General features: G+C 41.2%; 1 long non-coding RNA gene across 1 annotated transcript; it reads left to right on the forward strand.

The window, feature by feature from the left end:
* Nucleotides 1-442: 442 nt before the first annotated feature.
* Nucleotides 443-7,601, forward strand: LOC143694061 (uncharacterized). Its single transcript, XR_013182235.1, has 3 exons — nucleotides 443-533; nucleotides 2,374-2,477; nucleotides 7,524-7,601. It is a non-coding gene; the product is annotated as an uncharacterized LOC143694061 (long non-coding RNA).
* Nucleotides 7,602-9,677: the final 2,076 nt, after the last annotated feature.

The raw sequence follows: 9,677 nt of genomic DNA on the forward strand, positions 1-9,677 counted from the left end.
AATTTAGTATTTCTGGCACAGTTTGGTGTAATGTCCAGAATTTGCATTATAACCTTGGATAATTAAGATCATGACTAGCACATCAATCTGTTTTAAATTTGGAGCACAAACATATTTCACAACCATGTTGAAACTCTGCACAAACCATCAGAAGTTCTGCAAAAAGCTGAAGTTTGAATATAATTCCTTCTGCTCACTTGTTCCTACTAAGGAGTTTTTCTGTGAAAAAAAAAAAAAGTCTCAGAAAAAACTTAAAAGGGGCAAAATGAGATGGGGCACATGGTGGGGGATAGGAGGAAAAATACAATCCATGTTTTAGGCAAAAAGTGTAGTCAAAATAAATATAATCACTTTGTTTGTTTGTTTGTTTTTATATTGAGATGGTAAGAGTGCATAAGAGATTGAAATACTTTTTTGGGGCACAGTTCTTGCCTTTAAATGCAGATCCCTGTTGGATGGAGTTGCCAGCTCTGTTGAATAATGCACATATTCATTCAAAACACTGAGCAGATTCCTGGGAAAGATTTTGCTAGGTCTGTTAACCTTTTGGTTTATTGTTCTGTGCATTTGCTGGCTATAGTCTGCCATGTGCCAGATGTCATTCAGAGATTGCTGCATGTTAGTAGTGCATGAAATGTTGTTTGTCAGCAGCTCATATCAGCTTATTGGTCCTGCAAAATGATTGTGGTTTCTTGAAGATGAAAAGCAGTACACTTAAGTGATAGTCTCTTTTATTCATCTAAAATGCCAGGTCTCTTGAGTCCAGTTATCCCCTCTATTTGACTACATCTCTGTTTAAAACTGATTTCTTCTCATTGGCCACAATAAAAAATTCTAGCGTAATTTACTGAAAATAGCACCTGTGATATCACAGAGCCAATTTCAGCATTGCAGCCTCTCATCCCGAGGGATGAGTGCTCTCCAAGCCCAGCATCCAACATGTGTGGTCCTCAGGCTCGCAGTTCCCTTGGCTCAAGCAGCGCCTGTTCCGGTGCATGCCCCGCCGTTCCCGTGCTCGCATCCTAAGGACAAATGCTCGCTAAACTTTACGAGTCCTGTGTGGGCTGAAATGAGATGGAACAGATGCAGCTCTGCTGCACGGGTACAGTCACTGGCTGTGGCCAGGAGGATTGCTGCTGCACATCTCTTCTTTTGTAAATGACTCATGCCTGGAATGGACTGCACAACAAGGTGCTTAAATCCGGGAAGCCTGACGGAGCGGGAGAGGCAATCTGTTTCAGTAACGCGAAAGTGAAGAGAACAGAGCTGATGATATTTTGCAGATGTCCACAGAAGGGGAATGTTTCTCTTGGTGGAACTGTCTGATCTAAGAGATGAGGCTGGATGGGGACCAGAAACAAATCATGCTTTCAAAAAAGGAGTAATGAATCGTTGGCATAAACTGCCTTGGGAAGGAGGAAAGGTGACACAAAAACTGAAGGACTGAATGAATATATTTTTTTCAAAACAATTAAATCTATATTTTAAAAATACCTTTAAAAAATCTAACTCTGAAGCAGGAGCTCTTTAAATTGCTGTAAGAAATAAATTGACTTCATTTATAGAGCCTGAAGAGCAGTTAAAATAATAATTCCTAACCATTTTCTTTTCATTTAACTTTATCCTCCCCCCCAAGAGAAAAAAAGGCCATCTGTATGCTGGCTAATGTGGTACACTTCCATCATAAGAAGATTTTACACCAGATTTTGTTTATCTTTTCAAATTGTATGCCTTAGTACCAGTGCAAATTACGAAGTGAATGTAGAGAAAGCCGTGGGTATCTTTGGAAGGATGTTGCAGTAACTTAGACAAATTGGTCAAGTCTGGCATAAAAATGTAGGGTTTCCTGACCAGCTTTTTGTTACTCCTCTGTCACATGACACTGAGCAGAAATGCCATCCTTTAATGAGTATCATTCAAGATATTTTAATGCTTATTATCCTCTCAATTCTCTCCATCACGGAAAACACTGCTCTATCACTATTATTACATATTGATAGCTTATTTATCAAACAGAATGAATCTAGAATGTGTTATATCAAGTAAGAAATGCAAGATGGCACCTGACATCCTATTTCAATATCAAATGTCAAAGAAAGTCCCAAATCTATGTTTTGTATCCAAAAAATTATAGAAGCTTTTTGCCTTCAAAAAATGTGCTCCTTTATGTGTTCTAAGGAATTCAGTTTTCATTGCTATTTTTCTAAATTCTGACATTCCATTTTTTTCATGCTTTTGAAGTCATGAAAATTCTTCATTCCAAACACAAGAGCACATTATAATTATTTTTTGTTATCTAAGTCTTGTTTTGTGTCAAAATGATAAGCCTGCTTTTATGATCCTATTGAAACTTCATTTATCATTTCTCTGCAGCAACAGATGGGAAAGCTGGAAGTGACAAGAGCATGCAGCTGTAAAGCCTTGTGCTTGAGATGGGACAGACAACAGATTTTTTTTGGTTTTTAAATTAGGAAATGGTGAGTAATGAGTGTATAGGATTCTAATCTGTCTAAAACATTTAAATGCAATTGTGTGCTGCCAGGATTTTTGGCAACTATTTTTACTAACTGCTATTTAATGTGTAAGTAGGGTGACATGGCATTTCAGAGCATGGCTGAGAAGATAATAAAATGTCTGCTTGAGTCCTTCCACCTCTCATCTCCCACAGTGGAATAAATAAACAGCATTTTTTCAGTTGTTTTGTTGATGTAGATACTTCTTTCACTCAAACTCTCAATAACAAAATCAGTTCAGGACAGATCAATGGTAAGGATCGCCAGAGTAGCTTTTGATTTTTGATCACACTGTCTGGTTTGCCTCTATACCAAACTATCAGGGCCCAACACATGGTTCTCAATTGTAGGAAACATCAAAAAAGTCATTGATTTTTTCACACAGCTGTGTGTTTTCTTAGAGTTAACTTTTTTATTTACTAGTCTATTTCACCTGTCCTGCAACAGATATAAAGCATCCAGAACCTTCTGTATAATGCATCCAGAAGCTTCTATTCTATTCTATTCTATTCTATTCTATTCTATTCTATTCCATTCCATTCCATTCCATTCCATTCCTCTCCAGTCTTCTAAAATTTTTATTCAGGTACATTAGATTTAATCCCAGGTATTCACTTCCTCCTCAGGTGTGTGTCTGGTTACACACACAGAGAGGCAAAGAACAGCTTTTCTTGCTGCTTCCAAGACCTTTCCTCTAAGAACCTGTAGAAAGAGAATAATTTTTTTGTCCACAAGGAAGTGCTGCTCATGGGAAATAAAGTATACATTTGTAACTTCCATCTCATGCATCCTTCCATAAGAATAGTGAGACTTCAGATGTCTCACTCTTTAGCTACAGTGCAAATGCAAAAAGGGTTAAAGAGAGAACACTGTGAGCTGGGGTCACCCATGAGTGGGGTAATCTGGGAGTGGGAGTGAATGTATTTACAGACAATGCTATAAATTACACAGAGTTATAGTATGTACTATAGATCACAAATGTACACACACACTCTATAGTGCAGTAAATTTCCACTCACAGGGAAAGGTAATATCTACAGTATCAGCCAGGATCTTGGCTTGCAGAGGGCTGGATTTTGCTCTTCATTTCAGTTTGCTGTCAGGGCTGTCCCAAGGAGAGCCCTGCTCCTTCAGGAGGTGCTGCTGGCTCCCATGGCAGAGAGGGACACCCTGGCACAGGGCTCAGGGCAGGGGGAGCATTCAGACAAGCATTCATGATGATTCATCCTTTCTGACAGCAAGGACAGCCTCAATTCCTGGTAGACACTATCTTCTCCCTCCTCTTTGTACACTTGTTTTCAGAACAGATTCTTTATTTTTAATAGCCTGTTGTTTTTCTTAAATTCTAGACAGATTGCCTCATTGGAATTCTTTTATTGATACTGAAAGAACTTAGAAGAAATTCAAAACCTTCCTTATTGTACCTGCACTCTTCAGGACACTCTTTCCCCTGGCATACAATGACAGCCTTTCACAAACACTTTTTTACTCTGATGTTTTTAGTCTCAGCACTCCACAACAAGGAACAGGAGGTTTGGAGGTGTAGGAGTAAACAGGCACCTTCTTTGCATACAGCACACAAACATAACTGCATGTCAAAAAATTACATTCTCCCTGTGCAAGTAAATTTAATGCCAAGAAGGAAGTGTGCATCAGTGAACGTGATGACTCAAAGGACTTTGCCCCAAGACACCTGCAAACTCTGACAAAGAAAATGAGAGATTGGAAATGTCTGCCCCGTCCAAAGACAGTGCTGCAAATTCACTGATGATGGCAGCATGTGTAACTAAGATGGGTAAGTCTTCCCTCTCCCACACCTATCCATTTCTCAAAGCAACAACAGAAGAGAATAGAGATAATGGAAAACTACAGAGGAAATAAAAAGAGGCAAAGAAATAGAAGAAAAGAGGATTTTTGTTCTCTATATTGTCAATGGTTTGAGCACAGAGGGGAAAATAATAATTTGGATAAAGGAAAAGAGAGAGTAAACCTCTAAGTCGGTTCCTCAGCACTGAGCAAGAGTGATAGTGATCAAGTGTGATCATTATGCATTTTGATGTTAAGAGTACTTTTTGTACCCATCCACACACTCTGCATAAATCCAAACTGAACCCATGTATTCAATACTATCATAGAAACAATTTTCAATAACTGGTTTCATTCATGTAAGAAATTTTATGCAGTTATCCCTGTATCATTTAAGAAAGAGACTATTTTGAAGTGATTTTGGTGTTGTCTGTATGTGTAAATGGCTGTTAAAGGGAACACTTGCTTGAAGTTGATGTTGTACTGTACATCTTCCACCATTAATATTTGGTCAAGACTGAGCACATTTGATTAAATCTGTGCAATAACCTTCTTCCATTGTCCACAGAGAGATCTGGAATGAGTAAATTGAGAGGATGTCAGGGGTTGGGTTTTTCTTTTCTTTCCTTGTTACTTGTGGAATTTTTTCCCATTGAGTTGCTGAGAAGCACTGATGGCTGAGTGCTTGAGACACTTGGGGAGGGGGAAGTCAGGGTTTTGGGTGTTTCTCTCAGAGGGACAAAGGTACCACAAGAATAGAGGCAGGTAAAAGACAAGAGTTGGGGCACCTGGGGACTCTCTCTCTCTGGGTTTCAGAGGAGGACGGTCGGACCTGTGACTTGGGGAAAGGAATTGCTGCCACCGCCATAACCCTGTTAGCATTCAGGAGCACATAATCATGAAATGATTATATGCAGGTGCTTTTATTGAAGAGCTCTGGGTGTCAGGGGTGCACAGACCCAAATCTGACCCAACATGGTTTTGAGTTGAACATGTTTTATATTCAATCATTATATAACTTACATATTCATTATTAAACTTACATTGTTTTATTGTATACATTGATTTCATCCTAGCATGGATTTCTCATGATCCCCCTCAAACCCCTAACATAGTTTCTCATGATTCTATGAACAATAATTATATCTGATCACATCTAACAATTATATCATTTATCATATACTGACTACACAGGCGCAGTTTAGCATTAATTAGCAAATACAAGGCCTAACATTTCCCAGGGCCAACTAAGCCTAACTTTCTTTCTAATTCCCTGAATTTTCTATTATTTTAAAATATTTTACTATCAGCCAGGAGCTGCCTTTCTTCTGCTGCTGGGCCCCGCACCCTGCCCTGCAGGGACGTCCCGCAGTCCAGCTACCGCTGCAGAGCTTGATACATCTCATCCACAACCCTGACGTTCTTGCTCATAGCTGCTATTCTAGCTTATTGCTTCCCAGAGTCCTGCTAAAGCACTGGGATTGACTTCCCCAGGGGTTTGTGGAGCAAAGCCTCTCCTCCATCCCTTCCTGAGCCGCCATTGCAGCGTGCTTCCCCTGCCCGCACCACAGCGCCCCCTGCAGCCGGGGAGGAACCACCACTCCTGCCCCGCCCACTGGGAGCCAGCAGCGCCTCTGGTGGCCGCCACTGGAACTGCACCAAGGGGAAAGCGCTGGCGTTCCTGGTTCTGTTTGTTGTTAGTGCTGTAATCATTGTTTGTTTGCTTTATCATACATACTAGTAAAGAACTGTTCTTCCTATTCCCATATCTTTGCCTGAGAGCCCCTTAATCCCCTTAATTTCAAAATTATACGAATTCAAAGGGAGGGGATTTACATTCTCCATTCCAAGGGAGGCTCCTGCCTTCCCTAGCACACACCTGTCTTTCAAACCAACCCAGTGGAGCATCAGGTTTGGATGATTCAATCAATTTCCCAGAAATGGAATGAACGCAAGAGAAATCAGGACAAGCTGAACATTTCCCTGTGTTATCATTTTTCACCAGGCTTTATATTCACACAGGGACAAAATACCCTTTGTCTTGGGTGAACAATGCAGCATAAAAGTGGTTGTGAGCTTATACAAGCCTCACTCCTGCCTCTGCCCAGCTTGGCATATTTAAGCCCATCACAAAGTGCTGGCAGAGGATCCCATACTGTAGTTCAAACCACAGGCACAGGGCACAGGCCATTTACTGGGCTATGGGAACTGGGAAGAACTGTCTTGATCCAGATCTTACACTGTGGATGTAAAATGAGTTATAGTTCCAGATTTATCAGTCAGGGACTGAGGCCATCCCCTTCCTCTGTTAGCTGTAAGGCTTTCCCAGCCACCTCTCACTCCCCAAGGTGCACCTGTACCAGCTCTGCTCAAGGCCTCTTGGCACTTGACTTCCTTGCAGGTGGTGTTATCAGCCCCCAAGCTACCTGCCTAATGAGTGTTGAAGAGGAAAAGGTGGTGGATTTCACAAAGAATACTCTGTGTGACAAGAGATGGGTTTGATGGGTTTCTGGTGACTGCGCATCAGTGTGTCATAATGCTGAATTCTGCTTTTGAACTGATTGTTATAAATAACTAAAACAACCTTTTCTCTTTATGTTTCCTTCATCCTTTTTTCTCCTCCCATTTATTGAATTCAACAGTACAGTAAAGGGAAAAAATAGTGTTTGCTCTTTTAGCACTACTAAACAGACCAATCACAGTTTTCTTTACTTCACGGAAGAACATGTATGTGAATCCAACATGGAGATAATAAAAATGTACTCAAGATACTGCTCAGTCCTTCAGGAAGCCAATAAGTATTAAATTCACAGATGAGGAAACTGAGACCAACATCTATACTTCACTCCAGCTATAATAAAAGTGCTCTTAGCCAGCATAAGCCACTCTGTTAGCTATTGCTATACTGTCCTCTCATTCCTCACTGGAATGCCACTGTCACAGGCATAATCTAAACATCTTTTGCTGAAGCCCTCCCTACAAAGTCCTAATGATTCAAAGACCATTTTGCACTATAGATGTTTTGTTTCAAAATAGCTTTTTTCAATAACCTCTAACAGGGAAACACTTCTGCTTTTCTCTCTGGTATCTTGGGGGGCTGTTGGAGGATGGGCTCAAGGCCACACAAGATTTTTTATTTACCATGTCACCTATAGCAAAGTTGTGAGAGGGAGAGAGGGATAATTTAATTTTCCATCCAAGTAGGAAGAACATGGCACCAGCTGGTGGCTCCACACTCCAGCAGCAGCAGCAGCAGCACTAAGGTACTGCAGACCAACAGCAAAGGCAGTGGCAGGAAGGAGTGAATCCCATCATGGCCAGATGATGGACAAAGATGAAAGGCAGCAAGGTAGGGGATTTTCCACATAAATCTTTAAAATCAGGATCTGACATTTTCTCCTGGGCAGATGGCATCCTGGGTCTCTGCAGGAAATTCTGGCAGCTTTCCTCACCCTTTGTGCCCCCCTTCTTCCCTTTCTGCAAACACCCTTTCATTACTGCACAGAGTACCAGGAATAGCTAAATGCCTGGCTGAATGTAGCACAGCACAGAAGAGACCAGTGAGGATCCATTCAAACCTTGTGGGGGCTCTCATGAGGCTCCCCTGCTTCCCCTTGCTGCTCTGAAGCTCTTCTGCCTCACACTTGAGAAAGATTTTTCTTACCCATCCTCATCATAACCTGCTGAGATCTCATGTTTCTGTTAAAGTTTCTGTTACTCTTACGGAGAGCCACATGTGCCTTCAATGTCCATTACCCAAACTCTGATATTTCCAGAGCAAAGTTCTCACATTTGTTTTAATAGCCCAGCCATATTCTGCTTAAAATGGAGAGAATCCCTCCATGGCACACCCTGTGCTGAGAGCAATCGATAACCAACAGGAAGGGAAACGTGGACTGCATTCACTTTTCTTTAAGGTAGGGAAAAACTAAGCTCAGCTGTTGAGGCAGTGGAGCAGCAGCTTCAGCTACCCTGTGCTGTCAGCACCAGCTCATCGCCTGTCAGTCACTGACACTTTGGTAGAAGCCATGCTAATTTGTTATACTGCAGGCTGCACCCTGGGAGTCTCATGTAATACTGGGACTTTCACAACCCTGACACTTCAGAGCCCAGGACTGTGCTGCAGCTCATCAGAAAAAATAATTTAAAATAGCTTTATCATAGAGGTGTGTCTGCTCAGAAAGGTTCTCTCACCCTTCTTGCAATGGGTTTCCTTCTCCTTCACTTTATCCATGTTCCTCAACAGTGGCCCTTTAGCAGTATTATTTATTGGTTTGGTCTCATCTCTTGCACACCCGTTCGGTGAGCAGGGTCTGTGGCCAAGCAGAAGCCAAGGTCACACAGCAGGTTTGGTCAGGAAATCTCATTGGATTTAGGGATGTTTCTACAAGACTGAACTCAGCTTCCCAACTTTCATCCCCGAGTTTTGCATCACCTGCTCTAGGACCTATTTCCAGTCCCACATCTCGTTGAAATGATGAGGAGAAGAAGGTTTTACTGCAAAGTGTTTGCAGCTGGATCCAGGGCAAACCAAAAGTAGCCCCAGACATGTATAGTTCTCACCCTGGTTTCAGGAAGCAGTCTCTCTTTGACCTTTTTAGAAGAATATTTTCTGTCCATACCACACAATAATTAGGGTAGATTAACATAGGAAATTATTTCTTAATTTCACAGCCACGTAGAAGAGGAGCTTTCCTTTTCTAAACACTGGAAGGATGCAGACAATAAAAGTGGCATTCTCCAAGCTTGAAAAACCTAGTGAATTTTAAAAGGATGGAAAAGCTTGAGGCCTGCAGTCCAGGAAAGACCAGTTAAACAGGATGGCTCACAGAATGAACAGACCTTGCAGAGCTACATTTCAAACTGTGTTGCAGCTGGAATTTTACTTGGATTAACATTGTCTTTTTTTAGAAAAACTTGAAGGGGCTCCACTGTCTTTATTCTCCTTTGTGGACTCTCCACATTGCTGCAGAGCAATGCCCACTCTTCTGACATACCAAAGAGCAGAGAAACCAAGGCTTTTCAGGAGTACATTTACATTTATTCCTTTTCATAAATGGTAAATAAAACAATCATTAAAGGGCTCTTGAAAATGTAGGTGCAGTTGTGGATACAAAAGGAATTATATGTGATCTTGATTACTCTCTTAGTATATAAAGAATATGGATATTTGTATACAACTGCAGGTAGGAAATACATTTCATGATTCTACCCGATGATGTGCAGAGTTAAAAACTGCCTGCTCAGGTAATCTTGGGAGTTTGACCATGGCACCTAAAGGTCTCACATCTCTGCTTATATTTCTAAATTTCTAGCTTCACAGATCTATTGGGGAAAAAAAAAAACCAAACAATCAAA

The sequence above is a fragment of the Agelaius phoeniceus genome, chromosome 5 (assembly GCF_051311805.1).
Source record: "Agelaius phoeniceus isolate bAgePho1 chromosome 5, bAgePho1.hap1, whole genome shotgun sequence".
Lineage (NCBI taxonomy): Eukaryota > Metazoa > Chordata > Aves > Passeriformes > Icteridae > Agelaius > Agelaius phoeniceus.